This window comes from Hirsutella rhossiliensis, assembly GCF_020360975.1.
Source record: "Hirsutella rhossiliensis strain HR02 chromosome Unknown scaffold00001, whole genome shotgun sequence".
NCBI classification, from domain to species: domain Eukaryota; kingdom Fungi; phylum Ascomycota; class Sordariomycetes; order Hypocreales; family Ophiocordycipitaceae; genus Hirsutella; species Hirsutella rhossiliensis.
In genome coordinates this window covers 10,165,282-10,177,928 of record NW_025408667.1, presented here as the reverse complement: position 1 = coordinate 10,177,928, position 12,647 = coordinate 10,165,282, and positions in this window count along the sequence as shown.

The following is a 12,647-nucleotide window of genomic DNA, read 5'->3' as shown; positions in this document are numbered from 1 at the left end:
AGCGCTATTATATATACCCTTACTTCGTTCCTATATTCTTAAAGGAATCTATAGGGATTCTATAGGGTTTCGCTACTTAGTTAATGCTTAAACTACTACTATCGTTTCTATAAGATAATATAGATACGTTTATCCTCTAAGGTAGTAACTAATAAAAGGATTAGTACTTAATCGTTTAGCGTTAACTTATCGGTACCGATATAGAAATAAGTAATTATCTTTTTAGTGCCCCTTATATCTATTATTTAGAGCGGCACTAACTATACTCTATACTCCCTTACCTTACTATTATTAAGCCTTAATAACTTAAGGTATAATAGCGCTACTTATAGTAATCCCTACTATCGGGTAAAGTATATGTCTATAAGGTTAATAGTACTATAAGTATCTAAGTACACAGGGACTTTAGTAGGGTTTCGCCTTAATATCGTTATAGGAGTTTTAAGTAACTATCCTATAAGTATTAAGTTTACTAAGGGAGAGGCGTTTACCTTAATATCTTACCTTTTCCTTATTTTATGGTATTAAGTCTAAGAGTCTTTACTAGGGTTTCTACCTTTAAAGAATTAGTATATTCTATAGATAGGTATCCTAGCTTATTATATTAGAAATATATAATTCCCGATTAAGTAAAAGATCCTCTTTCTCGATAATATCCCTTAGTTTAGCCCCTAGTAGGTATATCGCTAGCTTGCTAGTTATTAGTTAAATCGGTAGTATTTCCTTAACGATTCGGCCTAGCTTATCGGCCTCTTTAATTCCTTCCCCTATATATACCGCCTTAGGGTATAGTACTACTTCTATTCCCGGTTCTTCTAGGGGTAGAAGTAGTATTAGTACGTCGCCTCTTATTAGTAGTAGTATCCTAATATTATTAGGCGACTTATATAAGCTCTTCCCGTTAGTAGGTATAAATAGGTATCGAATAAAGGTTAATTTAGTCCCGAAGTTATAGCTTTAGCTTAGCAAAAAACGTAAGAGTACGCGCCTTTTCCGATAGGCGTTCGAAATACTTCTCTAAGGAGTTAAGGTATAAGCTAAACTCTAGGGGGGACTAGCCTTCTCGTTAGCGAGCCTCCTTTAATTATATCGCTAATAGTATCTCCTTATTCGTAGTATCCTTAATTAAGATAAGTATCTATTCCTTAAAGTATACTTAATCTATACTATATTTAGTTTAGTTAATTAGCGTTTATTCTTTAAGGTATTAGGGCTATCTTACTTTATAGTCGCTATATATATAATCTACCGCGTAGAGGATCTTTATTTCGTCGCGACGAAAGCGTCTAAGCGCTACCCTAAAGGCGTCCTCTAGATCGTAAGTCTAGTCTAAACGTTTCTATATATTAGTAGGTTAGGATAATTAAGCGATGTTTTTAATCTTAACCTCGCTACTACGACTACCGTCTAATTTAAGGGAGTAGGACCGTCGACGCTTCCCTAAACGGATAGCAATAGCACTAGCGCGTTTAGCAATTTCCTCTTTTAATTATATAACGCGATCTTATAGGCGTTTTATCTCCTCTAGCTCCTTAACGCGCGCTTATAGGGCCGTAAGCTTTTCCTTATAAGATAGTTATCTTACGCCTATAGGTAGCGATATCTTCGATATAGTTATAACGCCGTCTATAGTAAGGGTCTATTCCGAGGATATATCTTCTTATTCTTCGTCTCCTAAGTAAATACTTAATATATATAATAAAAAGGCCTCGACTAGTTAACTACTACGTCGCGCTATAGGAGCGTTACGTAGTCTTCTCTAAGTAGCTATCTCTACTAGGTAACTAAAAAGGGAAGCTTTAGAAATTATAAGGGAATACGTATTATAGTATAATTAGTTAGGTAGTAGAGATAGCTAGAGGTACTACGCTATATATATTATATTCTCCTCGTCGTAAGACTAAAGCTTATAAGAAAAGGGATTTCTCCTCTTTAGTCGGAGTAGCGAGTAGTTTATAATATACGAGCGGGGTAGGCACGATTCCCTACTAATACCCTACTAATATATTAGTACTATATACCTAAGTGCTTTATTAGCCTATACCTCTTAGTAGCGCTCTTATACTCTTCTTAAGACTATTAGGAAGGGGGGATTTAAATCTTTTAAATTAGCTAACGTTAAGAGAGTAAGAGGGGCTATTAATCCCTCTTTCTATTAAAGAAGCTAGATTCGTTGAAAATTATATCCCTAGTCGAAATAACCTTCCGTAGAAGAGGAATCTAGATCTAGAAGATATTTATAGAATTATACCTAACGAGGTAACTAATAAAGGCTCTAGGATTAAGCTTTCTTTTCTTCTTCCTTTTTAGCTATATATCGGTAGTTATAGTATATACCTTGCAGCCGTAGGTATAAAGGTAGGCTAGCGAGGCCCTCTTCTTCGTAAAGAGCTCGAGGGGGGATTTCTAGTCTATTCCTTAAGTAGTCCCTCTAGGGGTCCGGTTCTATAGGTAATAGGCGGTCTTAACGACTTCCCTCTAAAGGTCGTAGGGAAGCCTTATAGTAAGTCTTATCGTACGGGCCCTTCCTATTATAGCACCCCCTAATCTTTCTGCCCCTCCGTTCTAGGCCTAGGTATTCGGTGCTAATAGGAGGGGTAAAATGCCCCTTTTTCGAAGCTAATTTAAGATATCCTTTATAAATAGCTCTCCGTTAGACCGTATCTTCTTTACCTCGTAGCCGAAGTAGGATTTTATCTAGTTAACGAAGTCCCGGAGGGTAGACTAGTTATACTTACTTAGGTAGGTCTATAAGAAATAGGGGAAAACTATCCCTAAAAAAGCGTCTATAAAAAACATTACCCTAACGAAGCTTTCTTAATCCCTAGAGACGTCGGTCTAGTCGACCTAAATTTCCTTATATAGCTAGTCCGGCCGTAAAGGCGTTCGTCTAGAAATTCGTCTCCTAGTCTTCCCTTAGCCGTAGTATTCGCATTCGACGGTCTTTAGGCCCCTTATTCGTACGCCCTATTATTAGCCTAGCTTATATAAAGCTAGGGGGCCCGGGTAACTAAGTCGTGCGTGCTAAAAAATGCCGTCTCCTTAGGCTACTAGAAGAGGGTCCTTTATAGTAGACCTATTCCTCTTAGTAGGGAAAGCTAACTTTTCGAGAGATTCCTTCCTAAGGATAGGTTAGAATTCGAGAATAAATTAACCGAATTTCTCCTCGATAAGCCTAATAGTCTAATTCTTCTAGACTAGCCTCGTAGGCTTAGACGTTATATCCTAGAAGATTCCTTCCTCTCGAAGAAAGCGGAAGGAAATTAGGCTCGTTAAAAATCGAGGGCAAAAAGCTACCCTTTTTCGTCGAAGAATTCGTATAGACCTATTAGGTAATTTTATCGTAAAATTTACCCTTCCGTATCCCTCTATCCGTATAGTTAATTCCCCGGCAATAAGATATTCCTTTTATGCCTTCTTAAAGGACCGGAATCGTAAGAGTATATTATAGATATCGAGGGAAGTACTAGAGTTAAGGATAGCTGATTTTCGTAGGGGATAGTCGGAGGGCTCTAACGGTTAGTCTTAGCCTTATTAATCCGTAGGGAAGACGAAGGCCGGATTTACTATACTAACGATTTTTCCTCGAATTTACGGCTCGAATAAGGGCAGCGGCGTTAGTTGCTATTTCTTAGTAACCCGAATCTTATCTATCTTCTTCTATAACGAGGGGTCCTCCTTAAGAGACTATTATACTGTTTCTCGTAGCCTCTTTAAAGGGTTAATTCCTTTAGGTCGGTTTTCCTCGAAGACCTACTAGTAGTCTTCTAGCCGATAGGGCTTTTTATATGCTTAGTAGGTAGGTCGATTCCTTCTCGTTCGTTTCTTCGAGGAATCTTCGTCCTAGTCCGGAAGGTCTGCTTAAAAACCCCCCCTTTTTACCCCTTATTACTAATTTTAATAAAGAGGTTCGATTTCGACTAGTTCCCTGATTTTTCGACTAACGGACTAAAAGGTCTATTAGGGGACTAGTCGGGCCGGTCTAACTAATAGGACCGGGGCCGGGCCCGGAGTAAGAGGCGGAGCCGGGGCCGGGCCCGGAGTAAGAGGCGGAGCCGGGGCCGGGCTTACGGCAGCCGTTAAAGACAGTGTTAATGCTCTCGAGGGAGGTAGAGCCGAAGGAGCAACAGCCGCAACAGCAGCAGCGGGAGCCGTAGCAGCAAGGGCTGCAGCAGCTATAGGTCGAGCCGTCTAGGTTAAGTGCTAGCTACGAAGGAATAAGACTGCTTACTATTATACTATAGCAGCCTCTTCGTCTAGTTCCCGGCTAGCCTCTCGAAAGATAGTCGAGTAACCGTTACTAATAGGCTTTATTAGTAGAGATATATCCCGTAGCTACTAGCCGGAAAGAGCTTCTATAAGGAAGTATTAGTTAGCTTCCTCGAGGATTTCTTCCTACTTAGCTAGCTATAAAGAAGCTAGTAGGTTCCTAGTAGAAAAAGCTCCTAGGTAGGCTATATAGGTCTTCCTAATACGGTTAGTTATATAACCTCTCGAGGGAGCTATCGAGGTCTCGAGCTTTAAAAGCTACTACTTAGGAGTCTCTTCCTCTCGAAGAGAGATTAGCTTTATAGCACTAACGGATTCCGTTATCGCCGTACGAGCAGCCGTTAGTAGCTTCGTTTCGTAGAGGTATTCCTTTCGGTAACTCTCGTAGTCGCCTAAGGCAGTAGAAAAAGCTCTCTATTATATAGAGGTTAGCTTAGAGAGAAGAGGGTAGCTCCCTCTATAAAGTCCGTTGCCCTAGGACGAAGAGGGGGCTCGAGAGGGTCCTGCTTATTAGAGAAGACTAAATTATAGATAGTTCTATCTACCCGAGCCCATAGCTCCTTTACCTACTTATCTTAATCTTAGGGCTCTATAAGAATCGTCCTACGGACCATAGGGACAGCAAAGGAGTCGATTTTCGTTATTATTACGGGGAAAGGTAGAAAAGTCGGTTAAAAATCGGCTTTTCTAGTAAGAGGGGTAAAAGAAAGCTACGAGGGATATAAGAAAGGTGCCTTTTGCAGTAGCTAGAAGGTATAGGAATACTATTCCTCCTAGGCTTATAACTCTCGCGAAGAGAGATACGAGAAGTATATATAAAATGCACGAAGGTAAAATTAGAAGTAAGGGGTCGGATAGGTAGGGAAGAGGGGTTTGATTCTTATAGGAGCAGTAATAAAGGTAGGGGAGTGATTATTATATTGCCTTAATTATCCTTCTTTCCTCTATCTAACGCCCCTCTTTATACCTATCTAGTATCTTAATTAATAAAGAAGATCCTACTTAAAGAAGCTACTAATGTCCTTTCGACTACCGAGCTTTTTGCCGGTTTTTCCCTTCTTTTCTAGCTATTGCCGGCATATCCGTCTTATCTTTCGCTACCTCTATAGGAAGTTATCGCTACTTTTGCTTCCCCTTATACCCCTACCCTCCTTTCTATACCTCTTTTTAGCTCCTTCTTCCTTCTTCTACACCGGGTGTTTTTAGCTTCCTTAGTCCCTCGTGCTAAGGGATATCTCCGAGAACTATAAAATTAGGCTACGCTTCGCAATATTAATCGATTTTCTAATAGTTTAGTTTTATACTTAGGTAAGGTTTTAAAAGTACTTATCCCTTAAACCTAACTAAGAAAGCGTTATATTATACCTTTATTTAAAAGTATATTATATAATCTAGGTAAATATATAATATCTATAAAATATACTTATAGTACTTATAAGTAAGTAGTACTTATAGATTATCTTTAAATTCTCTTTATAGTTACTATTCTTATTATAGAGCTATAAAGGTATTAACTATAGCGATAGCTATAGTATAGTCTCCTTTATATAGTACTAGTTAATATTAAATTAATATAGCTTATTAGTTTTCTATAAAAATTTAAGGTATTTATTAGGTTTTAATTTTAGGTATCTCTTTAAATTCTTTAAAGTATAGAGCGTATTCTTTAATCGTAGTATTTTCCCTTAATAGCGAGGGTATTAGTATAAGTTCGTTCTTATCTTCCGTTTCTCTAAGTATTTCTTATTCTTTAGAGCTTATATCGTTAATACTTTATTATTCCTTTTTAAGTTATTATCTAAGTTTCGTAAGTATAAGGGCTATATCTATATCTTCTTTATTATATTATTTATAGACTACTTATTATTATTATCGATTTTTATTTTATATATCTTCCTAGAATTATTTACCGTTCTTCTTAATCTAGTCTTAAAATACTCCTTTAAGGTAAGAGTATTTTAGTTTTATAAATTTAACTTATTTCTATATTTTAAGATCCCTTTATTATATTATTATAAGGGGTTTCTTTAATAGCTTTAAGAACTATCTAATACTATTTATATCGCTTAAGTATACTATATATTTATTATTATAGTATATAGTTTAATAAAGGAGTTTATACTTTAGTTCCTATTTATTAATAGCGTTTAAGTATTTCTTACCTTCTAGGGCTAGTACCTAGTAGGTTTTCTTCTCTTTATAAGGTTATCTATATTTTTTAGAGTAATATCTAAGTTTCCTATAATTAAAATACTTTCCTTTACTTTTCTATATTATATTTAGATCTATCTTACTTAAGTTAGTTATATAAGTATAGGTAATAGGAGTTTCGTGCTTTTTTTATAGTTAGTATATCGGTTAAAGTTATTCTTATAAGAAGGGTTTTAGTTTCCTCTTCCTTATTTCTTTTCTTAGCGTCGCGTATACTATCTATCGTTAATTCGTACTACTATAGTAATATAGTTTAAGAGGTTATTAGGTCGATTTTCCTTATAAAGCTTATCCTTAACTTTTTCTTTAAGTTTATTATAAAATCGTAATATAAGAGGTTCGTTATCTTAATTAAGTTTTAAGGTAACTTAATAAAACTTTATAGTATAATTTAATACTAAGATCCTTTATTAAAGTTCTTAAAGTTTCTATTTAGCTTTTTATTCTTTATTAGTTATTCTAAATACCTTTATAATAGCTTCTTTAAATCCTTAGAAACTAGTAATAACTTTATCTATCTTATTATCTTATCGCGCTAGTTAGTTATCGAGAAAATCTCTTATAATAGGTCTAAACTAAGTAAGTACTATTCTAGATAAATAATTTCCTATATAAAGTACCTTTTCGACTAGGTCTAAGAGTTTAGTAAGGTAAAACTAGTAGTAGGCCTTAAGTTAAGTAAGAAAGTCTTAAAGTATACTATAAGTACTATCGAATAGTCTTAGCTATTTTAGTTTAACTACTTCTCTAAGGTCCTTAACTTATCTATTACCTCCTTTATTCTTAAGTAACTATACCTTATATTAAAGGGTAATAATCTTATATATTATATCCTAAGGCGATATAGTAGCTTTAAAGTTAGTTAATCTAGCTTACTATATAGGTATATTAATAGTTACGATATTACTTAAAGTAATACGGTATTATACTAAATAAAAGCTTTTAACGTATAATAACTAGTATTATTCTTAAGGGATAAACCTATTAAGGGGTTTATATTAGTAGATATAATAGGGCGTAGTCTAAGTAATAATAAGTATATTATATTAGTAATAAGTTAAAGGTTATAAACTATAGACTATAACTAAGTAATTAAGTAATTAGAATTAAAGATAAGATTATAATAGAGATTATAATAATTATAATATTAAAAGCTATTAAGCTATCTATCTAAAGGAGTATTCTATTCCTTCTTTATATATCTTAAGAGCTTCCTTAGATCGCCGAGAGCACTAGGTAATCCCGTTGCTTAAGAGCGCTAGAGCGCTAGAGCGATCCTACGATCCTAGCCGTAGAGCGTTAGAGCGCTAAAGTAACCTATCGCTCTAAACTTAATTAGCCTATCGGTCTATCTAATATTCCTTGCTACCTATGTTATATATCCTCGTAATATATACTAGTCCCTGCGGTTCGCTAGACCGTGGTTATAATACTAGAACCTTTTCTTAAGGTTACGAAAGGAGTCCTTTATATCCTAGTATCGTTCGTTATAGCCTATTCGCCTTATAAGGAACGTAGCCTTAGTTTTATCTTCTCGTTAAGAAGGTCTCCCTTTAAGGTTAATAATAAATTGCTCTTAGTCTAGCTATTAGGGCTATTTAAGCTCCTTTAGGCCGTCTAGGTTAGTATATTCCTAAATCTTATAAGTCTAGGCCTACGATTTAATCCCCTTAATCTATAGGGTCTAATCGAGGCTTTCCTTTAGTCTTATAATATAATTATCCCTTCTTACTTCCTTTAACGTTATCTTAGGAAAATTAAGGGTTCTAGCTTAATAAGTAATATCCTTCTTTAAGGGATATATAATTCGTATAATTCATATATTTCTAATAGTGCCCCTTAGTATAGCTAGGTTCCTTACCTTAATACTATAATTTAAGCGTTATAATAGCGTTAATAGCTTATAAATAGCTTTAAAGGTAATATCGGCGGGCAAAAGATAATCTAGCTATATAGGCCGGGCTTATAACTCTTAAGCAGGGGCTTAAGAGTATAGTAGAAGAAGTAGGGGCATAGAAAGGTAAATTTAGTAATATATATCTTAGTCTATCTATTAGGATAAGGGAGGGGCTTATATAGGTATAGTAACTATATATAGCTAGCTAAAAGAGGGCATTAAGATATTCCTATACCTAAGTTAGGCCTATATAATATCCTTAGGCTAGGGGAGTTATATTAGTTAGGCAGGCTTCCTTATATATAACTATTAGGTCTACTAGGCATAACTATAGCCTCTTATGCCTACTCTCCTTAACAGCTACCCTTTCTTTAATTAATTATAAGCCCCTAGGCTCTATAGCTAGCTAGGACTACTAATAGGGGCCTAGGCCCCTATTAGCCTCGCTATGGCCCTAGAGGCTATATACGAGTAATAATATAAAATAAAAAAAGCTCTTAGAAGCGGTAGCAAAGATCAATAATCACCAACCAGACGTCAAAGACATTCTACTATTCCTCTAATCTAAGGTGTTCTCGCTTGCACCGTGACTCGCAAAATCGCTCGTTCTCAATTGTTCGTGTCGAAGTGCACTTGTGATGAGCGCCCAGCACTTAGGATACGTCCGCGCGCTCATCTTTGATCAAAGACATAAGAATGTCACGGCCTTCTTGCCGATCTTCGTTATTGTGGATTTTTAAGCCGTAGAAGAGGAGAAACTTGCATTCATTTCCGTACTGTCTCTTGAGCCATTGTTTCTCTTTAATTGTAAGAGGGCGAATCCCGGGCTTCTTCTGCGTGGGCTCCGCCGAGAACCTGACCCGCTTCTCCTGCTCCGAGTCGGGCCAAATGATAGAGAGGGCGTAATGGACGTCTGGTTCCAAGAGTGAGGGACCGACCCGAGGACCAACGGGTGGCCCGCTGAGTCTGAGAAAGAAAAGGTTCGTTCCTATTGTTTCGTGCTCTAGTTTGAAGTATCCGACAGGGGCGTCATCAAGGGTCTTGATGACTCCTGAAGTCTGCGTGCAAAAATACGGATAGGACTCAGAGCCCTCATAATATGATGGCTATATTCGCAACCGAAGGGGCTTGATGGCGCCCTAAATTACCCGGTATGGCTGTAGGTTGACGAGTGCCTACTCGCAGGACCCTCTTACTGCCTGTTCAGCCACAGAGACTGAGATTTTCGCGCACGCAATGTTCTGCTGAAAAAGAACGGATCCTGCGGTAGGATGAAAAGCTGTTTTCTGATCATAGCTTCAAGACTGTAATGTCAACTCCTCTACCTCGACACTGCCATGCTGGTAGTCGAGGAGACGCAACAGAGGAAGACTAGCCAGAACCGGTTCATCCGACAATGGCAATTTTATGCTTCGGTTCGGCGGTCGATGTGATATATCTCAATACTGGTGGCAGCTTCCTATAGCTTGCCGTTGAATTGGCAACTTCGATGCTGCCTTGCTCTGGCCAAGAGGTATATGCGCTTTCGCCGGCGTGCATTTCCACGAGAGCCTTCCCATACTCATGAACACGATCTGCGGTATCGACTTCGGCTACGACGACTATTAGTTGGCGCAAAATACCGACCAGAGCGCCAGTAAGCCGCCGAATCGCTGCGAGACAGGGCAGTGGCCCAGGCATCGGCAACCCAATACAGCTCCAATCGCGATGACCATCTCGAATAAGACGCCAATAAGGTGAAGCTAAGGATCCATCAGTCATGATCCGATTGATAGACTCCAGCTGGTCGGGATTTTCTGTTCATATTTGCAATGTATGCACCGGTCTGGAAAAATGCACAGATAGTACGCAACCCGTCTTATTTCAAGTATGGAACTGAGTTGATCATAGAGAGGCGACGAGGCCTCAGCACTCAATCGCTTGATTTGGTGAATCGCGGACATGGCGAGGCAAGAAATACCTCAATAAGCATACGGCAGACTAATTAAGCCGGCGCAAGAGGCAGAGGAAATGATGAAGCTAGTTCACCATCAGCACGAGAAACGCCATTCAAGCGCAACGGGAACCAGACCCGACATGGTCGTACTCACTCTGCGTAAATTCTTAACACAACTTTTGAGTGCGTTCAATCGAAAAACATATGTCGTGGGTTAGCTGGATATCAACTGTACTTTACGTCGGATGTAAAGCGAGAAAGGATATTTCCTCTCGGTGTTTTGTCAATCCGCTCTAAGGAATCACGTAGAGTGGACCGTGTCATCTGACGAAACTGTTTCCTTGATGCTGCAAAGCACTCGCCATAGAAATCAAGACACTTCAGCCCCAGAGAAAGGCAGTACCATATTGAGAAGCCTAGGTAGATATCGGCAGAGAAAAAGAGCGTCTACGTGCGAAACTCGGAATCTTGGATTCAGCCCAACTCTTGAGCTAACTTTCTTGCACAAGAGCCAAGTTGGTGCTGAGAAATGTGACGACCATCATAAAGATTCAAACTCCCCATCCGCCGCTTGCAAAGAAGTGGCACTGAAGAGCTCTCCTTCAGCGGTAAGTGAACTTCTCTGCCTGACCCGAGGATGGCCGGCTTTTGTTTCCGACTGAAGAGGATAAGACGTCGTTGGCGTGAGGGCTTGTGTCCGGCTGCAGTAGCCTGCGCTGAGTTTTCACCGTCATAGTCTCACGATGCGCGTCGAAAAGAGGCCTCAGGACTTTTTTTTTTTGGCCTCCTTCGCAAATCACGAGGTACGATCGCATCCCCCCATATCCTCGGTTCTTTGCCCGGGCTCTCCCAGAAAAGAGTGTCCCATCCCTTTGAGTGCGGAGGGACCGCACCTAAGTCACGAGCAGGGATGTTAGCTAATAGGGACACCGCGCTATTAAGGATACTTTAGTTTGCTAGCAAATTAGGCTATAATAGAAGTCCTAATAATCCGGGCGGGTATAAATAGCTATATTACACTGGTCGCATCCCTTACGAGTCTTCATAGCCTGCTTCTTATTGCCGCTGGCCGCGCCTAACGGCTTGCGTTGACTCCGTGATCTTGGCTGCCTAGCTTTGAAGCCCTGGCAGGCAACGTAAGGCGATCCTTTTGAACGAGAGATATAATTGTGTTGTGATATAGGCGTAAAGATATCGCTAGCCCGAAATAGCTATCTTGACCTATCTTTTCCGTAAGCCTCGCAGAGATCCTTTATTAAGAGTTGCCGCCACTCGCGCTATGAGGTTATTCGCGGCTAGCTTAGCTGGCCCTAAAACTAAAGAAGGTAGCTATTAATAAGGGCAGTCTTAAGTAGAAAGGTCTACGTAATTGCCCGCTAATTTCCCCTATAAACACGGTGGTCTAGTCCCTCCCCTGCTCTTAGTTAGTTATTAATATTAACGCCGCCTATTTAATTATTATAGTCTATAGAGATAGACGGCATAGGAAGATATAAGATAGGCTCGGCACTAAATTTTACTATATTAAGCGTGCTCGAGGCTATATTATTATTAGCCGACGCTAAATTCGCTCTTCGAATTCCTTGCTAGAATAGACTATTAAGAGGAAAAGCAGGGCATTATCTTTCTAAGCGAATTAGTTAGCCTAAAAGAAGAAGATAAATTAATAGGGGAATTACTAGGGAGCCTATCTTTTAATGCTCTTACCTAACCGTTAGGGGTGGGCGTAGTCTTTAGCGTGCCTTAAGGCTAATAGTTACCCTTTATATTAGCTTTCTTTGCCTCTACGAAGGGCTAATAGGAGCTATAGTTTACTCGGGCTATGCCTATAGCCCTAATCCCTAGCTAACGAAGAGCGTTAAGAAGGTTCGGCGAGGAAAAGAGGTTATCGAAGAAGACGTAGTATGTCTATTCTAGTAGCTGCTTAACTAGGGCAATAACAACGCTCTAAGTCGGGTTAAGAGAAATGCTGCCCTCTACCGTGCCTATAGCCCTCTTCCTTTTCTTCCTAGTAGCCGGGCTAAGGGCGTTAGAAGGTTAGTGCTAAAGCCACCCAATAAAATAGCCCGCTTAGGCTATAACCTATACTTTAAAGCCTATAGGTATAGGCTTAGTTTTAATTATAACTATCTACTTTAACCTACCCGTATAGCTAACGATATACTTATCTATAGCTGAATAAGTGCCTAGCTAATAAAGGGTAAGAGATACCTATTATATATATTCGGCCTACTTATTAACCTATATAAAGGGCGTAGGGAGCCTATATAAGATGCTATTTAGGTTACTAATCCGTATATACCGCTAGAGAAGAAAAAAGCGGTTAAATAATAT